Genomic DNA, 21,349 nt, shown 5'->3' with positions numbered 1-21,349 from the left:
TTCTGCATTAATTCAGCACTAGAAATGCCCTTGGCAATTTTACAATTCAGTGTTCTGGTATTGTCAGGAACCATGTAAGATCAGCCCCTAAAAACATTATCAAACTTTACCTTATACCTACTTTGATATTTTTTTCTTTTTGTAATTCATATTAGAATTGTGTTCCCAAATCTTTTTTCTTGTATTTTGCATTAATCATCTCATGGTATCAGTGCAATCATGATGGGCATTATTGTCAGTGATGTGGCAAGAGCCGTATTCAGCTTCACATTTTGAGGAAGTGGGGGGGGGAAAAAAAAAGCTTGTCAGCTTTAATTTAATCTTTCTAATGGAACTACTGAATGGTAGGGTTTATGTACCATGGCCTGTGTTGGCCACTAAAACAGAGCAGCTTTCTCTAGTTGTACTTGATTCATTATTAGTAATTGAGGATCAGGAGAAAGTGTTTTAGAGTTTTTAAGATTATCCTGGAATAAACAAGGTAATGGCTTCTCTAAGCCATTGTGTAGGATCAAGCCTACAAATCAATGAAGGACTGAAGAGAGGGTTTGAGAGAGACTTCCAGGCATGTAATCTAAGAATGTCTTATTGAAAAAGAAAGGAGTAAGGGGCTTCTTTTTCTTTTTCTTTCTTTTTTTTTTCCCCCTAGCTTAAAGGCAGATGACAAAAAGCCATAATCATTTAGAGATTAGCTTTTGACTCTGTATAAAAGTCTTGCTATAGAAAATTTTTGTAAGGATTGAAGCAGGTGCTATGAGTTACTTGTGATGATGAGGGTGAGGAAAGACCATTCTTTGGAAAGCTGTTCACTGAAGACCTTAAAGAATATTTTTCTGAATAAAATTATCTTAGTAAAATCTGAGTGATTCCAGATGTAAAGAAAGAGACAGTGAATATGGTAGTTTATGCTGCTCTTGAATGATGGAGAATAATGGAGATTAGAAATGTAATCTATGGGTATTTGCTAATGTGAGTGACCAGTCTGAAGATTTAAAGATGGCGAAGATAAAACTAATGCACATACATTTTGTATTAGCACAATGTTTGTTTGGTAGGGAGTTTTTTGGCAATATCAATATATGGTCATGCTGCATCTTCTAAATTTGTGTAGCTAGTAAGATTCTGTAATTTCTTTTCCCTAAAATCCTGAATATTTTCAATCTTGAAACAAATATTGGAGGATTCAAGGGAGTTGCAAAAGAAAGAAAACAATAGATGACAGAAAATCTATTGTGATCTCTGCTAATCATTGTCGTGTAGTCTTTTATTGATGTTTCACATGGAATTTTTAACTGTTAGAAATAAAGCTGTTGTGGTGAAGAATTATAAATAGAGAACACTGTATCTTTCTCCAGGAGAAGACACTTGAGTAGAACGTCACTGACTTTTACAAAAGGGACGTTTTCCTCTAGGCACTTGTAAAGTAGGTTTTTCTTTCTTAAATTCATAGGTCTTGGCCTTGCAAATTTTGCATTGATTCCTGTGGCTCAGTAATTCCAGGGAGAAACCTAAAGGTGAACAAGTACCTAATTGTCCCCCAAATGAAAGAATGAACTTGGAGAGAAGTAGATGCTAGAAAGCCATGACTACTTTACGTTTATACTTGCATCTTTTCTTTCTTTTACCTTACATGGCTCTTACCAGCACAATGCCTCTACTTTTGATTTCTTGCCCTACTTTGCTAAATATTATTTCTTTTATTCTTTTCTTTTCTAAAACTGTGTTTCTGAAAACTTCATCATTCTTCAGTGTCTGCCCGTGCAGAGTGACTGTCACTAGTGCTCAGTTCTATTTCAGATCCTTCCATGCTGCACCTCCAGATTTGCTTCAGATACTGTTGTTTCAATTCCCCCTTTCTGCTGGGACTGCTGAAACGGAAGGAAACAAATAATAGCAGCAGACTGGAGAAGTGCTTCTCTTATATTTTTCTCTGCTCTTTTTTTTTTTTTTTTTTTTTTTTTTTTTTTTTTTTTTCCCCGTCCTTTCAACTGTCCTGACTTTGTATTAGGCAGTTAGAACATTTAGGGAATTGTCTTTAAAAAAATAAATGAAAACTAATAGACTGTCCAAACTAGCTACTGGGCAGGTGAAGTAAGTTTCAGTGCTTTGTGCTAGAGTGTATTGGCACTATATTTGTACAGTACTGATATCTCTTATAGATGTCCTACTGCTTTGTCTGAAGGGCCTGCATACCTTTTCCATTGCTTTCATCTTCTGGATCAGTCACTGATAACAGCAGGATGTTGACCCAGTGAACTGTTATGTCCTGTGCACATGCTGAAACTCTGACCATGAAACTGCAAATGTCTTGCATCTATTTCAGCACTTCCTATTTTAGTGTTAATCGACAAGATCTTGTCTGCTGGAAGAAGTGCAGGGTTTAGGATCCATTTTATAGGATTGTATTATGTGTAGGGATTAGATAGTCATGTTAGGATATTATCCGCTATAGCGGAGAACTAGGATTTTTGTCAAAACTTTTAATCTTACTTTTACTTTTCAATGGCATATATGGTAAAATGTTCTGAATGTCTTTCTCAACTAGAGAACTATCTAATGTTTGCCCATCTCTATGCCTGATGTCCCTTGACATAGTATAGGATATCTCAACATAAGACGTTGAGACCTTCCTAATCTTACAGATCTGTGCTAAAATGGTGATGTGAAACCAGTCCAAATAGAATAAAAGAAACACCCTGTTTCCTCTCTCAGAATAGTATCACTGCGCTTCCCACTTCACCATCAGTTATGAAAAATTTTCAAGGAAAGAATACTTCTCCTTTCTAAAACTGCCAGACTGAATGGTGATAGAGGCTAAAAAATGAGTGGGAATAAAGAGTTCCTTAATCTCTCTCTCTCTCTCTTCCCTTCTCATTCCCCCCCCCCCAAATTTCTCTTACAAGCTTTTTTGATTATTCTTTATGAGTTAGAAATATATCACAAACTTTCATCTCTCTTTAATATTGCTTCTTATAATGTCACCTTTCTCCACTTAAAATTGCTATACTTACTCTGTTGTTGGAATTGCTGGACTACTTCAGCCAAAGAGGCAATCTGAATTCTAGTTGCATTTTCTGCATGGACAAATAGTGATAGTTTGAGTGCTAAATGAACATTTTCCTATGTAATCAAATCTCTTGATTCCACTTATGCAATCAATGAAAACTGAAAAAAGTCATTTAGAATCAACAGTATTTTTCTTTGGAGCCATTATACTCTTGCATACTAAATTTACTAGCCTGACATTTCTGTGCTGAAGTCCCATGTAAGTGAAACAGTCCACTTCAGAAAAAGGTGAAAAATGGAAGTAATCTTATACTGTTGCATGTGTAATATCTTTAAAGAATGGAACAGTGTAGTCCTCTTCCATATAACATCACTCTTGACCAGTGTGACTGGAATCCCTACAGGACAACTTCCTCTTTACCTTTCCTCTTTCTTAGTAGTCTCTTGGGTTATTCCATTGATTCCTTCTGCCTTTTACAGAGGGCAACATTTCTTAATTTAATTGTTCTTTCCTCCCTCTCCCACTCCCCATCTGTTTCTCTGGCCACTTATTTAAAGAGAGGGAAAGTAAGGGGTTTTTTTTCTCCCTTCCCCCCCCCCCCCCCCCCCCCCGCAAGCAAGAAGAATGGTATTTTTACTGGGAGATCTTGGACTCTGAAAGATGTGATTCCGGTGAATCGCTAAATCTTCTAGCTAGCTCTTATATACCCTTTTACCTTATAGTAAGAGATTCTTTGAAACCAGTAAATATTAGTCTGCAACTCTGTATATTTGCAGTTGTTCCCTGAAAAGAGCTACATCTCCAGGAGGCCTTCCTAAGTTTTATGTTTTATAAAATAAGATTAATTTATGCTCTGGTGTTCGGTTGTAAATCACAGTTTTTAAAAATCTGAAGCAGGTAAATGAGCTGGAATCTGTATTTGTCTAACATTGGTTAATAGCACACACGTCTGCTGGATCACGAAAACTTCCAGAGCTGGCGGTTGCAAAGTTCCATATTGTATGCACCCACCTTCTAATTGCTATAAAAAGTTGGATTAGATATTCTATAGCTACAAACTGTCTTTGGGAACAGCGTGATATCCTTAGGGAGAATCTATTGCATTTTTATTCTTGAGGATATTAAAGGTCTCTAATGAGCTCTCAAAAATAATACAGGGCAACTAATTAGCTCCTTGAGATGGTCTCATTTCAGCTTTGTTGAAGTACATAGAGTTCTTACTATTACCAACAAGAGGACAGGGAAAAGACATCTGAGATATTGCCTGTGAGAAATGCACATTTACTAGTGCTCTACAGTCAGCTGTTTGGAATACATAAGAATTTTTTTGATTTATTTTATGTATTTTATTATAACTTTATAATGATTATTACAGAGGAAGAATTATTACAGAGGAAGAAACAACCTTTTGTAGTATCCTGGTAAGCAGAAGAGATTTTCTGTTTTGATTTTTTAGTATGACTATTTGGCTCTGTATATGAGAGAGCTACTGCCTACTGGGTTCTGTATACTTGCAAAAAACAAAAATCTACAAATATGGGGTTAAAAATCCAGAGGAGATGGTCATACGAAAGTCACTTAATCCCTTACCTTCCTTCAGTGATTTTTTTTGTTGCTTAAAATAAGCAATCTGTCATTTCCCTTCTCCAGTCTGAAATCACAGTTGAATCCTACAAACTAAATTAATCCCATACAAGCTAAATTAAGACTGACCTGTCCTTGGCTTCAACCAACAGAAGCCCATCAAGTAGCATGTAAACTACCTTTATGAAGGATGACTTCTTTACTTTTCCTGACTTTCGTGCCTAATGGCTAATTTATTGTCTAGTCAGCAGCAATATATTTCCTTTACTTTATTGTCTTCATTTCGGCAAAAATACCCAATAGAGCTACCCTGTAGACTAGGCATTTTACACCTGCATGAGAATTGAACAAGTAGAAGGTAGTCAGTGAAACTCTCTGGAGGTTGTAGAAAGTTCACTGCTGCTGTACAATATCTTATATGGTATCACCAAGCCACCGGTATACGGGGCACATAAAATGAAGACAAATTTCCCTTCACTTCCTCTGCCATTTTTCATTGAATGTGTCTTTAGGAAAAGACAGTGAGAGAAAGCAAGAAGATAGTTCTCCTGACAGATAAGAATTAAGGCAACCACCACCAAGAAGTCATTTTCTCATTCTCCGCATTGAGCTTGCTTTAAAAATAAAATTTTTTGATTCTCTGTCCTTTCACAAGTGTTGACTGCAGCATGACATATATCAATGACATGTCATTACATCTGCTATCTTTAAAACAAAACATTGATACCTTTTTTCCTGATAGCAGAATCAGAATGAGCCAAAATTTATTCTGTACATGGCAGTATTAGCTAATATTCCTATTATATTTAATATCATCCAGCTTTAATATCTAACATCTAAAATTATCTGATTATAGAACCAATATTAAGTGTTGTCTAATGTAAGTAAATATTACAGTAAAATCTTGCTAGTATTATCTAAAATGACTGCATGAGGTGTTTAGTCAAAGTAACTACAAGGAATTAGATTTTTCTTTTGCTTTTTTCCTTTTGCTCAAACTAAATCTCATCATAGTACCTTTGAGTTCAATACTGCTCTTAGAGATGGCATCAGGAATACATCCTCATTTATCCTGTAAAACTGGCTAATGTACATTTGTATGCAAAATGCAGAAACAGATTTTACAAGATACACATATCCAAGAACAGGGTAGATAGCACTTAATGTTACATCCATTATTTATGGCCTTCATTTGGCTTTTAATCGTGTAGATTTTGTGAATTGTTTTGGACTGATATCTCTGGAGCATCTAGTTCTATCTATATGCAGAAAATGGAAGAGCTGCTGAGCAGCAGTGTGTGGGGAGAGGTTCATTCGGAGTTTTTCAGGATCAAGGGAGAAGATTAGGGATATAATGAGGCATTTGACCTCTGAATAGCAAGAGACAATTTGGTCTAAATCAGATGAAAATTTCTCAGCAAGAAGAAATAGTCTTTCTGTATAAAAAATATGCACTATATCTTAGAGACCCAGTCCAGTCAGTCTTCCCAGAGATTTCAGGATACTTAGGGTGAGATCTTAAAGATGATCCCTGAGGTTTTGAACTTTTATGGAGTCGGGCTCCAAGAGTGGCTATCACGTGGGCTTAGCTGTTCTGTTCTTTATTTTGCTTTAACAATAATGTGTGATAAAGTCACAGCCTTGTTCTCACACCAAACATGTCTGTTCTCAGTCAAATATGCCTTCAGCAAATCTTTCTTCTAATTAAGCTATTTAATGACCCTAAAGACTATCTGAAAGTCCTAAATACTAGCTTTGCCCTTGATTTAACGTAATTCAAAGATAAAAGTATATTACTTTCCCGCAAAATCTTATGCCTTATTTTGGAGCTGGCCTTAAATACTGTTTAGAGTTAAGGAAATGAAATGGAAAATTCTGCAGTCCTTTTTAGTGTCTCTGGCAGTCTTCCAACTGCAAAGCCCAAAGCCAAATACTCATTTTAACCATATTTTGTTTGGAAAAGATGCTTTAAGCAAATTAATTCTCTTTAACTCTGGAACGCTTTAATAATGTGTGGATACTGATGTTGATCAGAATATATATTGTGCATTTGAAATGTAATAGTCCTGTCTGTAATAACCTGGAGTTACTATGTGCTCATGAAAGGGTGAAGTGGACTGACTCCAGTATTAAGGAATGTTTTTAACAGTGGATATTCCAATACTAATTTAAAGCATCCATTTTCTATGCATGTCTGATTATTCTCCATTGTGATTATGTGAACTTTTTTTTAATTTCTGAGAAATTCAACCAAAATTCACTTAGATTCAACAAAATCTATGTCCAGAAGTTGAATTTGAGAAGGCAAAAGTTTCAGAGCAAAACTACCCTCTCTCATCTCTTCTGTACAGATGGCAGAATGTCAGATCTATTTGATTTTCACCATGGATTTGCAGATTTGCTTCTGATATAGACATGCATCTGACGGATATGAAAAGAACATCTAACATCTTTTAGTGGGAGAATCTTAAAATTAGAGTGAGGATCCTCATGATGTGAGAGGCTTTTTAGCAATAAAATTTTTAGAAAATTGTAGGAAATAATTGTTATCCATGCATAACTCCATTATGAAACTGAGTTGAAGTATGGCTTTTCCTACAGGGGTGACCCTGCCACCCCTCTCCCGGCTGATGGCAATGTATTTTTTAAAGTCATTCTCCTCCTAGAACTTTATAGTTTTAGGCCTTGAAGTCTGCCCTTATTTGTGAGATTTTTTTATCTAGAAAAGATGCTGCAGGTGTGGATGATGCTCTAAGGATGCAGGTAAAGGAATGCCACCTACTTTCTGGCACCTCAGGGCTCTCAGATACGTGGGAGCTTTACCACAGGGGTCCTGTAGGGATGAAGTGGATGGGCAGGAGGAGCAAGTCAAATTGTCTTGTCCAAGACAGAGTCAAACTCTGTCTCCTCTACTGAAACTTAAACAGTCAAATGAAAATGGCAATGTGAATAGCACTTGCTTCTAGCAGATAATTGATCTCCAGATCCAAAAGATGCTGAAACGAAGATACCTTCCTTTTTTCCTTGAATTTCCATGAAATTTTTGGATATGAAATATCTGAAAGATATGAAAGATACACTCCATCTACAGCAATAGCTATCACAAACAGCAGGCCTGTGATTATAACTGTGTGACTGAAACCCTGGCAAATGCATGTTTCAGTTCTCTGAACAAAAGAGGGTGGCTATCTAATACGCACAGTACATCCTGGAAGATTTTTATGCCTGGTTACTCTCTTTCTGAGGACTGCTTAGCTAACTCTTCCAGTGTTCTCATCAGCTGTGACCTAGGGGTACCTTTGTGGAAATTAATAATTGCTATCTAATTAAAATGAAGACAACTTTCTTCCATTCAAGAAGAATCTGTAACAGGAAAGGCAAATTAAATAATCTGTTACAGTAGGTGCAGAGTGCAGTTTTCATTTGAATGTTATATTCAACCCTTAGCTAGGTTAAGGTTTAGCTGAGGTTCCTTTTTAAGTTTTTCTAGAAATTGATTTATTGGTGATCTTCTAAAACATGTATAAGATGCAAATGGCAGGCAGCTGAAAAAGGCATGCCTGCGTGGTTCTTTACATATGTAATGTTAATAAGTTTGGGACAGATCATTCTGACAGATTTTGTGCCTTCGTGTAAGTATACATATGAATAAAATGGAGTGCAGTTAACAAACACCATTTTAACATAGTATATGTTGAACATGCAAATATTTTGAATATACTAGTTTTAAAAGTTTTCTCCATAATGGGTCCACAGCTCTTTAAAGTCCATTCCTGCAGGAAATGAGCTTAGTCAGCAAAGTATACCAAAAAAACAGTAATGCTGTCAGGACAAAGTAGAGCTCTTATCTCAAAGGGATTGATTGATTGTCATTTCATTGAAACAGCTATTTTTAGAAATTAAAATTAGTTTCCGTTAAAGCTACTGCTTTTAATTAGAAAAAATAGATTTATTGAAATTGAATTCTTAAAGTGAGATCTAATAAGGTGAGTTTTAGAACTCAGAAGTAGTCTGAAAAATTCGGTTTGGCTTCAACACTTTACGTTGGTCTGGCTTGAATAGACTCTTCCCTTTGAAATTCTAGCTAATATTTTAACCTGCAGGAATTTTCATTTTAAAATGACCAAGAGTGAAGTAGCATTTCAGTGGTAACCGGAGAGATTTATTTATTATTTTATTTATTATTATGTGAAATACATTTTGCATTGTGAAAATTTTTGAAATACTTTTTGTCTGAACTGTTTTAACATACTTTCTAAAGGGCATGATGTCACCGTAACTGTACAACTATTGCTAACAGATTTGGCAATCATCACAAACAGTAAAAGGATAGTACTGTGCAACGTAATGCAGAGTACTATCTGCAAAGTAGTGTTCAGTTGGAAAGGTTATTACATGATCTTGAAACAACATTGGAGTTCCTGATTGCTTAATATATTAACTCATTTATTATCTGCTGGAAGAAAATAACTGAGTTCTATATGTTTTCTATTGAAGGAAATGTGCTATTAGAAATTTTGCTAACACAGACAAGTCGAAGTGCAACAGAAATTTCAAAGCAGATGACTGAAAAGCTTTGACAAAAAAGCAATAACAAAGATCACTTCCTTTCTTTTTGCTCATATAGTTCTTGTGATGCACTGAACAGAGTGTCAAGAGCCTGAGGACAAATAAAACAGAGGTGTATGCTAGTCTACAAAGGAGTCTGTATAGAGAGGACTTCATGAGTTTACGAGGATTTCTATTAAATATACATAAAAATAAAGCTAAAATGAAGAAGTGCTTCTTGGCTGTTTTTCCTAATTCCATCGTTAGGCAGATTTGATGAGGAATTTTGTCACTAGATTCAGTGACATCAGGTTTTGGCCATACTAAACTGAAAAGATTGGGCAAAATGTTTTTATGAAATTGCAAGTGTCAAGATGCATACAGAAAAGAAAGACACCCCCCCCCCCCCATTGATTCATGTATCTTGACTTACCAAAAGGTATTTGATGAGGAAAAGTTCTTAAAGATGTTAACCTGCTGTGAGATGGTAGAAATGTTTTTTCACATGGAGGAAAAAAATTGTTAGAAGGTAGGAAGCAGTTAGTAAATTTTCAGTATTCATAATGGAGGAAGTGACTGTGAGATGCCAAGGGGATATCCTATATTGGATCCGTATTCCAAAAATCACTTGAAAAAAAGACATGAATAGCAAGACAATGAAAAGTTTTTGATGATAGTAAGACTGTAAAGCAAATGGTAAATTGTGAAGTATTGCAGGAGAACCTTGTGATAGCGAATAAAAATTCATATTCAGTGGATAGCAGGCTCGTGATTGGTGGAACAAAAAAGATTATTTTGCAATTTTTTAACATAAAATTTCTATTTTATGTTGCATCTAAAAGTAATTTGGAAGATTGCTGCATATTAAATGTGTCATAGACATGTACTGTTTAAGATCATCAATAGGCTGAAGGGAAACTCTCAACCTAGAGGTGTAAACACTTCAACTGCTCAAGAAAATGACAGATAAAATTCAATGTTCATAAGTGTCTAGTGGGGAAAAAAAACTATTCTAAAGCTATTCTATATATTAAAAAAATTTAAAAAAGAAAAAAGAAACATTTTTATAATTTAAAATGAATTTTATCATTCACTAATGAATTATAATACATCTGTGAAAATACTCACTAAGAGAACAAGATAGGCAATTTTATGATGCCATGGTGCCAGATGTCAAAAACTGTGCCCAGTTTTTTGTCCTTGGCTCTTCCCCCTTTTCTCCAAAATCCACAGAAACATAGGAGAATAAGAGCTTAAAGCCTGGCAAGGAAAAGTACAAATATGCATTTTCTTTTCAAAGTACAAAGAATGACTACATCCTCTGCAACTCTCATGGTTTAAGGAGAATGTTACATGAAGGAGGAAAAATGGCTGAAAGATAGTAGATAGTCCTGATTCTCAGTGGAGGGAGGTGACCATGAAATTTCACAGGGATCTGTGAAATTTTGGGAGAAAAGTCTTGGAGAAAATGTCATGAATTGCATAAAACTTTTTTAACATAACACCTCACTTTTTTGTGTCATTACAAAAAGCAATAAAGAATATAATGAATTCTTCTGTTTTTCTAGGGAATGTTATAGATACTATTCAATTAAAATATATACAATAATTTATGGGAAATAGATTTCTAATAGGCTGATTTAAGTGTCTCTCTTCACAGCACTGATCTAGAATCTGGGCTGAACCACAGGTGAAATTCTCTTAGAGTCCAGTTAGATTTTACATTCATTTTGACAGCAAAGTTTGGTTTAACCAGTTCTCAGTTCCTTGTGGCTCTTGTGCTTATTTCTTTGTCTGTTTCCTGACCCATCATTATTTTAGTTTCCTTTTTTTAAGTAAGACTTAACACAAGTTGAGGATATTACACATATCTATCTAATACTTACTTGCTAGAGACCTGGTTAAAAGCCACACTCTGTACCATGGAAAAATAGCTGAATATTGTGAGAGAAAAAGGGTAGGAGATAAGAATATTCAATACAGCTAGTTGTTATATGTAAATCAATTGTAAAGTTCTTATGTTTTTAACAAAGAAAAGAAAAGGATACCAGGTAGACTTGATTTCAGTTTTTGTCGTAGAGTTGACTAGTAGTACAACTTTTTTTTTTTTTTTTTTTAATCGTACTTCCTAATTTCCAGGCTTGCAGTGCAGCAGTGTCATCACTTCTGTTTCTCCAGTCATCAAACCCATAATATAGAGCATTCTAAATAACTGGTGCTATAAGGATCTGAGTTCAGCCTTCAGGAAGCAGCTCGAGAAATCAGAAATTTATTTATATTTATAAATATATATATTTATAAATATATGATATATAAATATTTATATAAATATTACTTTGACATCCTGAGAAGAACTATATGAAACACAAATGCCATTATTATTGCTCTTTTCTATGAATAATTTCTTTATCACTGAGTTCTTGTGGTCTGTGCTGGTAATGAGATACTAGAAGTAGAGTTTTGCCATAAATGTAGATAGATTACAAGGCTATCAGAGTAGAGCTGTTTGGCATTTATGATAACATAAACATAGAAATTAGGTAGATTCAGAGTCCTAGTGGCAAGAATTATTGGAAACAAGTCCAGTTAAAAGAGGAGCACGGAGTACAAAGGCTAGTGAGGCATCTTGCTTGCAGAAATACCAGTAATGAAGAGCAGGGCTTTATCAGCCCTGCAATAGTCATCTCAGTGACTGACTACCGTGCGAGAAGGCCTTGACTTACGCGGTAGAAAAAGACAGCGAGCTTAGTCAGTGTGCGAAACTATTTAAGTAAAGTGAAAAGTGTGTAGTAGGTGTAAAGTGCAGTTTATTTTAGGAACAGAGAATGTGAGAAAATTCATTTAGCAAATCCCCAGAAGAATCTTGTGATGTCAAGAAGTAAAAACTGGTAAACACTTTATACTTACAGACTTTCTTATTTATAAAAAATGTGTGTATGCAGTGCTCCAGGCACACTTATAATCCTGTTCTTTAGCACGTACAAAAATATATATGCTGACCCAGCGCCAGCATCTACCATTCTGTTAGAAATGGGAGAACTGATCAGTTCTTCAGCGTCTAGGTACCACAGAAACTCTGCTTTCATAGCTTGTTGTCCCTATGCAGTAAAAATCCACTTATAATTTTCTTGTATATCATATTTACATAATATGCAGACACCCTTCATGCAAGAATTCAGGTTGATCATCTGCAATTTTAAGAATATCCTCAAGTTGTCTTTTTTTTTAATATGATTGTAACTAGCTATTAAATACTGAATAGAGTTATGGAAAAATAATCACAACAGAGTATTAATTTCACCTTCTTACACACAATTCTCAACACAATTCCTTGTATGCAAAAATAATAATGTTCATAGCTCAGTTGGAGTGTCATAAATTTTCTAACAAAACAGTCGGGAAGGACACATACTCTAGTCTACAGAGACTTTAATGAAAAATGATATACCAACAGCAATTTCTCTTCTATAATGAGGGAAGTTTCAATTTCCATTGATCTCAGCTGTAGATGCATCACATAAGAATCTCGTAAGTAACGAGATTTAAAGCATTAAGCTTTCTCTTTTAAATTTAGCTGTAACTTGTCACTCTATTTATATACTTCACAAAACACTAGGCAGCTTGGCAGGAGACTGTCCCCAATAGGAGATCATCATAAATTCTGTCTTCCAAACATTCAGTCTTACTTGAATCGCAAAAACACGAAGTGTTTAAAAATAATTTTAGCCATAGGTTCTTCTTAAGCATCCTGCAGTTGCTTTTAGTTATGGCTAAATTTATGTAAGATACGGTAGCTCCTTCTCAGTTCCTCATTGTCTAGAGTGATCCTATGCCTGTTAACTTTTTTTCTGAGCCCTAGTTTCTGTGAAATATAGTAAAATCTCTAATGAAATACATACCCTGAGGTGCTGTGTGATGGCCAAGAAAAAAAATTAGAGGAGAGAGAAGTAAAAGATTATGGTCTGACTAGTAAGTATTGCAAAGGTTGTTACTTTGCTCATATTCAGTTTTTAATGCTTAAGTGAAAGTGATGATACTGAAACTTTCCTTGCTAATGAAGAGTTAGAAGGCATGGAGTGCTTTAAGATCTGCACAGACAAAAATAGCAAGTGTGAGCAAATCCCTTACCATTCTTGGCAATATGGAGAAATGCTGAATATGCTGGAAGAGATTCAAGCAGTAACACACAGTAAAGAAACATGGACAAACTGGAAAATGAGCTGGAAATTGCTTTGCACTTAAGCAAGGCAATCACAAAAACTTTAGGTGTATTTGTAATAGATTTCCTGATGATGGTAAAAGAAATGGAATCCCTATGAAATAGTGCAAATGAGATTCACTGGGAGGAGGGGGAAAAGGTAACTGTGAAAATATATGTACATGAGACTAACACAGAATGAAACAGAAGTCATGAGAGTTGGTGTAGACATATGATTGTTGGCGTATTCCCCCAAGGGAATTGCTTACAGAAAAAATAACATCCAAGTTCCATAGAAATTGAAGAAAAAAGTTAAGAAAGTTTACTAAATTTGTAATAAGCACAAGCATAATGCTAAAAATACAAAGAATACAAGAAAATGCATTTTTATGTGCCAAAATGTATTTTCAGAGCAAATTAAAAATATTTTTTAATAAGTGCAGTGATCAAGTAACATGCACATGGTATTGGGACAATCGATATCATAAAGTACAGTAGATGATAAACTGAAATGGAGGAGTTGCTGTTGTCTTGCAAAGGCTTTAATGGAAAGAAGGCTTATTCTGTGTCACTATTTAGCATCAAGAATATGCATGTTAATAGTAAACTAAAGAAAGACAGAACAACACAGGTTCGTGGAGGTACACACATGCAGGTACCTCATCTTCTGCCTTTGCACAAGTACTTGTGCTTCTGAGAGTACGCTGTTGAAGACAGCATACTCTGCAAGCACTATAAAAGTCAACATGGATCCAGATATGTTTGCTGTTATTATCTTTGTAAAAGATGTGTTCATAAGAAATGGGAGCCTTTCACTAATGGATTCTGTTAAGATGCAAAACCTACAGTGTCTCATACATAAAAAACTCTGCAAATGTGAAGGAGGATGCTTTGAGAGCTGCAAAAAACAGCAGCAGGTAATTTTGCATAGAAACAGAAGAACAGATAGACTGGTTTCACTCCTTAGTAATCAGGGAGAAAAAGGAAGGGGTCTATAGCTATATAAGGATCCTAAGATATAAAGCCAAAAAAAAGTGTTTCTGTTTACTTACAGAAAGTGAAATACTGCTGAGTATGGGAGGGTAGATTGGGTGCTTTCCCAGGGTTTTGGCCAGTCTGTTTGAATGAAAAGACCACGTGCTCCTTGCTGTCGGCCAGTTATTTCTTCGCAGCTGCCTTTCAGAACAAGGTCCCCTCCAGGCACATATCTCCTGTGCATGCGGCAGGGGCAACAACCTTTCAGAGTTGCGACATGTGCCATCATGGTATAGGGCCGTACTGCTCTCAAACATCAGAAATGGCAGAGGAATTCAATGGGGAATTAACACCCTCAGGCTGAATTAGACCAAATTTCAGTTTTAGCATTTTATTTTGGAAATGCATTAACCTGAAAGATATTAATGTACTGAAATCTAAAGATAAGAACATAGTTTGAAGCTGTTAGAAATAGTGAACTATGTCAACAAATTCTGTTAGTGTCGTAATAAAATATGAAATTGTCTAAAACATTCCCACAAGGTCACACTTGTGACGAGGAAGCCAAAGCACGAAATTCAGTCATTTAAAGCTCATTCCTAGTGGTTCCATTGCTACAACACTTTTATAACCCGTTGGTAACACTCATTTTTCTACATAGCCTACAAAGAAAACTAGGAGCAGCAGTAATACAGAACATATTGTTTGCCACTTTTGTACATCAAGGATTGTGACAGCTACAGAGAAAATTAATGCAAAATCTGGGTGAAGAAAAATATTAAGTTGAGCATCTAAACCTACAAAATTTAAGAATATCACTGAGAAGCAGAAACTGATCATGGGCTGTATTGTAATGAATAGACCTGGACTTGGTTCTTATTTGTACTTCTGCTTTTGAAAATATAAGAAGATGAGTTTCAGTCAACAAATACAGTGTCAAGGTCACATGCTCCATTTGCAAATCAACAGCTTGAAGGTTTAGAACAAACACTAACTAGTCATATGAAAGTATCATTTACATCTCAGGCATTGGATGAGTTAACTAGAACTATCAATAAAAAATATATGCGTGTTCTCAGCTGCATATTCACAATAAGAAGTAACTTTGCATTCAGATTGGAATATTCTTGTGGGGTACACTGTGGTTACACTATATTAAGAAGGAAAACATGCAATAAGAATTTGAAAGGGTATCCTAAAATCATGAAATAGAGAAGGAAAACGACAGGGCTTCTATTGTGAGCACCCATGAATAGCAACGCTGAGGAAGTAAGTGTAGAATGTAGCAGAGGTTAAAAAAAAAGCTCAGCACAAAACAAAAATACTATGCAGTGCAGTGAAGTGAGAACTAATGGTTCATCCTGGGGACACACTGATTACCTTAATATAATAAACTATTCAATATTGTTTTCTAAAATAGTCATGTTCAGTGATATTGTAAGCTAGGTATATTACTGTTGTACTTTTCCATGAATAGCAATAACTGATAGGGATCCAAAATTCAAGAATGGGAATTTCTGCTTTTGCTGAAATTTCATTTTCTCAAACTCGCGGAGAAAAAAATATCTGAGAGGATCTGTATTTAGCCCAACTCTGCTATAGAGGTATCTGCAAGATGGACACTGCCTTGTTCAACTCCTATAACAGACGTGAAAATACTTGTGTATCACGTGTGGTATAAAACCAATGCTGAGTTAAAAAGTTTGCATGCATAAGGAAATTATAAGCAAGGAACAGGAACGAGTTTGGCAGGATAACCACAAGTTTGGCAGGATAACCACTGGTCAGTCAAAGCTATTAGAAAGAACAATTTCCTTTATAGTCCAGCATTCACAGCTGAGGGAAGCATTTAAAGAAACCACAAAAATATTTGTCAGACATTTGATGATTTACTACATAACTGAATTGAGAGTGGACAGAGAAAACAACAATATCAGATAAACACATTGTGTTATTGACCAGGAGATAAAACATTCTGTCAATAGTCTTGTTCAAAGGATGTTTCCACTAAAATAGTTGGGGAGGATTTCTGAAATGCTTTTAGATATTGGTCAAAGCATGTTAAGGTTGTGCTAAAGCAATCATCTGCAGAGTTTCTAACTCGGTTATTAGTATTAGTGGCAGATTGTTTATACAGTATTGTTTTCATTAGGGAACTACAAAGGGATCTTAAAGACCTTGAAGACAGAAGTAGTTTAAAAGTAAATCTTCCAAGAAGTATGGTGATTACACAGTAACATTAATGCCTTTACGAGTCTTTATTATAACTTTTCATTACCTTATTGAGGACTCAATATTGAAATCAGGGTTCCTTTAAAAAAGATAAATCTACCTTTACAAAGCTGTGGAATCTGAAAAAGACTATTGATAATTGTGAACAGCAGGCTTACTCTACTGTAGTATCATATCAGGTTATTGATTTGCTGCAGCTGGTTAACGCAATAGTACATCCTTATGAACCCACTGTCCCTTGAGAGGTTTAATTAATTTATTTGAGTGTTACATGACAACAGATGTATACCGAAGGATATGCCTGGTGAGAACAGACTCATTCTAGTCCTAAATTGGAGACTGAGTAAAACTGTAAGAAGCTGAGGCCTTAGCTATAGCTTGTATGGTCTGCTATATCACTTCATTGTAGTTGTAGATTTCAGAGGCAATGTGAGAAATTATTTTTCCTCCTTTTATTCCCTTCCTCCCTATGCATAAAGGCTAGCACTTTTAATTCTCATTAAACTTAAAAGACTCTGATTTGATTATGTGATTCTAGGACCTGGGCTTTTATGACTGAGTCTGCATGCTCTTACTTTACTTCTGGCCATCGGATAAAATGTGTGCTCAAGTACAGAAGTTTAATCTTTGTCATGTCAGATGCTAACCTTAGCTGGCTAGCTCATATGCACAGAGCCACAATCTGCCTTTAATAATACCCAGGAGTTAGTGAATTAATCTAACCTGATGAAGTGTGTCTCCTTAGTGCATAAATCAGCTAGAATAATGTCATTGATATGGAAGGAGGATGTGGAGAAAGAGAAGTTTGAAATGAGCCACAGCTGAGAGGAACCTGCTAATGGATGAGGCCTTAATATTAAGTAACTGTGAGCAGCTGGTGGGAGTCAGCTTTGGCTGTTTGATTTCCTGGAGGCTTTGTGCTGTGTATTTTTTATTAAAAACAGTTAAGTAATATATACTGCAATATAAGTGAATCATGATTGTTTTTGTCCTTGCATATAAGGTGTTTGCATATTTATATTCACAATACCTTTTTAAGATTTCAGTATTCTGAATTACATCCATCCTGACTTCATTTTCTGCTTTAGTGTCATTTTCTTCTGATATTATCATAGAAGAACTTGAAGAATGCAAACCATCAGTAAGAAAATGAGGGTTAAACACTTCAGCAATTAACCAAATTATGTGCAATTTATATAGCAAATCATTCCCTGTAATTTGCAAAAACTTTACTAAATCAGACCCTAATGTTCTGTGTTCCCTATAGATAGGTTAGAAAATTCAGTACACTTGTAATACTGCAGTGAGTGTGCATAAAAAGGAATTGCAGAAACTGCCAGTCAGGTCCGTCTCATGTTTTGAAGATTTAAATGGTTAATGCATTCCAGCAAATTTACTGTACTACTAAAGCTGGATAATTTGGATACTCTTCTAATTCTGTCATTAGATGTTTATTAGTGTAAAGTTATTATTGCTAGCTATTACTATAAGAATGACCACACAGGATATGGAGTAATTTAATAAATGTAAAATTTTAGGCTATGTTATTCCCCACAGATGAAAATTGGTATTTTCTCTACGGCTTGCAACAGGTTTAATGGGTACAGAGAAAAGACAGTGTGCAATAAAGTGTGAAGCAAAACATTAACTGCAGATAAATAGTGGAATTTCTCCTCAGTTACTATAGTTTCAGGATTTTAAGTGGCACAGTATCCTAACTTTAGAATATCATAACAGTGAAAGCTTCTCCACTGCTCACCCAAAGACTTAGAGTGGTGTTAGAAACCGATAGCCTCACAGCACCTGTTTGTGCAGCAGAAGCAATGTTAAAAAATACTGACTTTTGCATTCTTTAAATAGAAGGTGTTTCTTTTTATTCAATGAGTGACCAAGCAGAATTAAGACCTTTGGGCCTGGGTTTTCTCTAGACTTCAACAGGTAAAAGATTTGCCTTTATAGTGTGAGGGTTTGCAAGAACTAACCAGCTAAAAGCTAGAGTTCATAGGGAACTGTTTATTGAAAAATAAGGTTATGGTTTTAAGAGGTCAATTTATCAAGATGAAACAGCTTGTCACAGCAGCTGGGAGGAGGAAAGGAAAGGTTTGTGGAAAAAATTAAGGAAGTTTAAAAATCTTATATTACAGTATTTCTTACATCAACACCTGTTATTATGATGAAATTACTTCTAGAAGTTAAGTCTGTAAAAAGTCATGAAGTGAAAATAAAACAATTTCCATTTATTGAAACTTTTTTTTCTTACTTAACAGAATCACTGAGATTTTGACTTTTCATTCCAATTCAGGGCAATGCACATTCGAGGTCTGGAATATTCAAGTGACTGAAAAGTTTTCCTTTAAAGGTTTAGTGAAAACTAAACAACACTGACCATCAGAGACAAAAATTAATCAGAATCAGAAGAGAAAGAAATGAGTAAATATTACGTGATAATATTTATTTAAAGTGCAAAATGAAAGCGCACATGTTCTATGTTGGAAAAAGCCACTGGAGGTTTTCCCCCTATCTCTGCATCCTTTGTAGTAGACTTACAGATTCTCCTAATTGTAATAAGAAGTAAAAGAAGTTCCAGGTTATCATACTTCATCACTTTTTTCCTTAGTATCCATATAGAGACAATTAATTTCAAACTTCTTCAAATTTTTAGCATTCACTATGCAAGATAGTAGAGAATAAAGACCATCTCAAGTAGCTGTTTCTTACATACTGCAGAACTTTACTCTTTTTTCCCAGTAGGTTTGCAGCAAAATCAGCCAAATGACATTAGCTATGCTTTAAATTCCAATTTTCACACTTCTTTCGTTCTATATCTCACCCCTTTTTTCATGTCACCACCTAACTTCCTTAGATTTTTAGTGTGACGAATCTCAAACTCCAGTGAATAAAGGAAAATAGAAAAAGAGAAAACTGTCATGAGCCTATGAATTTGTGCTTCCCAGGTTCAGTAAGTTTTCTGAGTTTGATGATATCCAGCCATTTTTATAGCCATTAGCTGATATTGCTCCTATATACTATATTTGTCACTGTGTGCATCAATAGTTATTGACCCTGGAGAATAGAGCGGTGGAAGTGAAAACTATAAAAAATATAAACTGATAGTGAACACAGCTTCTTCTTCCTCAAAACAAATTGTAAAACTGCTGAAGCCATCAGGTTACTAAGTGAATGGTGCCACAGAACTTCAACTGGATGGTGCCGTTTGCATTGCTGTGTAATTGTAGCCAAAACCATTGGCCTTACGAACATTGCTTAGTATCTCTGCCCAGCAACAGATGCCTTTTTGTGAGGCAGCTAAGAATGACCTCGAACCTTCAGCGTATGCTAAGGGATGACAGTGGCTACCTAGGAAAGATGAGATCTAGCACCTTTAAGGCAGGCATTGGCTGCTGTAATGGCCATCTGCCAACGTGAGTATCAAAATATGAATTCTTCTTTAAAAACCTGTGGAGAGTTTTCCAGATGCTTGGGTGAAAAGCTGCATCACTGCAGAGCAGACCTGTATCTGCAGACTTGTCTTCTGATTGCAGTGGAAACACTGTACAATTGACTATAGTTGTTCTTGTTTTCATACTTAGATATAATTTTAGAAGCTGTGAAGATAAAAGTTGTTTGGACTGTGAATGTTTTTCATGTTTTATATTTGAAATTAAGCTTGTATTAAGGACACAGATGGGTGGCTCTGTAATGCCATTGCATAAATGTTTATTCAAAATTAGAACAAAATAACTTTGTCTACTTTCAAAAGCATGTTATTGCACTTCTCTCTTCCCAAAAATATTTGTACAATTCTTTTTTTAATGTTTCTGTCCTTTTAAGAAAGCAAATGTCAAAGTTGTGCCTGCAGATGCAACTACAAATAGGTCATAAATATACCCAGACTATCTGAAGGGTGGTCCTATACTTACCCAGGATGCAAACCCCAGTTTTAGAGCTAACAACTAGTCTGTGCCAAGAAAGCAACACAGTTTGCATCGGAAGTTCCAAGACTTTACTTGTTTTCTTTTTGACCAGAACTGAAATGCAGCATCCCATCAACATTGTGGTTGCAGAGAAAGCCCAGTGCCGGCAGCAACGGACGGTCTGGTGTCCTCGGGCTGAGACGTGCCTGTGCCACACAGAGGGACGGGACACCCCGGCTTGTGGTGCCCCAGGCCATCGCCAGGTCAGTGCTCTGGTGAAAGTCTCTGTAATCTATTTCTTAGAGAATATGGCCCCTGTGCTATTTTCCATGTATGTCTTTTTGGATGCATAATGCTTCCACTTTTGATGAGATTTACTTTGGAAGGGGCCATTTGATTTTCTTCCAAAAAAATCTTAGTAACACAGTCAAAGCCATCCTGTGTGCCTCTAGCTGTTAGACTTCCACAGGGTGTAGCTCCACAGTTTACAGACTTGCAAGGCACTTACCTTTCTGAAAGCTAACCTCTAAATTACCCAAGATTACAGGCACAAATCATGCTGTCCCACTGCCCAGAGAGCATTTTTGGGGGCTATCGGCATCAGCATTGCTCATGCTGTTCTTTCAGAGGTCTACAGGGGTCTGAACCCAGCAGTGACAGTGGGCAGCCTTATAACTGTCCTGCTGCCTTTGGGTGTGCTACAAAAGCGCTAATTTGTAAACATATGCAGAACACAGGTGGAGTGTTGCCAGCATATTTTTTCATTTTCATGGGGAACTTTTTCTCCTAGGTATTGTATTTGAAAGATAAAAGTTACAGTTTTCCATATCTATATTCAAGTATTTTACCCTTAAGCGTCTTTTTTTATCTTCAATTTAAAATTTGTCAGTT

General features: G+C 35.7%; 1 long non-coding RNA gene across 1 annotated transcript in view; it reads left to right on the top strand.

Annotated features, from left to right (window-relative positions):
- LOC135329556 (uncharacterized) overlaps positions 1 to 20,715 on the top strand; it is a 66,166-nt gene extending 45,451 nt beyond the window's left edge. The window contains exon 6 of the long non-coding RNA XR_010391054.1: positions 20,571 to 20,715. This is a non-coding gene — a long non-coding RNA (uncharacterized LOC135329556). The remainder of the gene's footprint in view (positions 1 to 20,570) is intronic.
- The last annotated feature ends 634 nt before the right edge of the window (positions 20,716 to 21,349 follow it).

Source organism: Dromaius novaehollandiae, chromosome 11, assembly GCF_036370855.1.
Source record: "Dromaius novaehollandiae isolate bDroNov1 chromosome 11, bDroNov1.hap1, whole genome shotgun sequence".
Taxonomy (NCBI): Eukaryota; Metazoa; Chordata; class Aves; order Casuariiformes; family Dromaiidae; genus Dromaius; species Dromaius novaehollandiae.
Note: the sequence above shows the minus strand (reverse complement) of the source record. Positions and strands in the feature narration are given on the sequence as shown.